Genomic DNA, 263 nt, shown 5'->3' with positions numbered 1-263 from the left:
ATTCCCGAAAAAAGATTTTCCAGCCACTCCTTCCGAATCGGGGCAGTAACTACAGAAGTTAAAAAAAGGTCTCTCATAGCGGCAGATCCAAGCTCTCGGTCGATGGTCATCGGATGCCTTCAAGAGCTATATCAGGACCAATAATTTTCACACAAAGAAAGTCCATCTAATTCTGATCAGTTAAAAGAAATTTGATACTGCCGCTGCAGTGCCCTGCTTAATTTGATACTGTCACAGCAGTGCCCGCTCCATTTGATACTGCC

This window comes from Sinocyclocheilus anshuiensis, unplaced genomic scaffold, assembly GCF_001515605.1.
Source record: "Sinocyclocheilus anshuiensis isolate Anshui unplaced genomic scaffold, SAMN03320099.WGS_v1.1 scaffold2666, whole genome shotgun sequence".
Lineage (NCBI taxonomy): Eukaryota > Metazoa > Chordata > Actinopteri > Cypriniformes > Cyprinidae > Sinocyclocheilus > Sinocyclocheilus anshuiensis.
Note: the sequence above shows the minus strand (reverse complement) of the source record.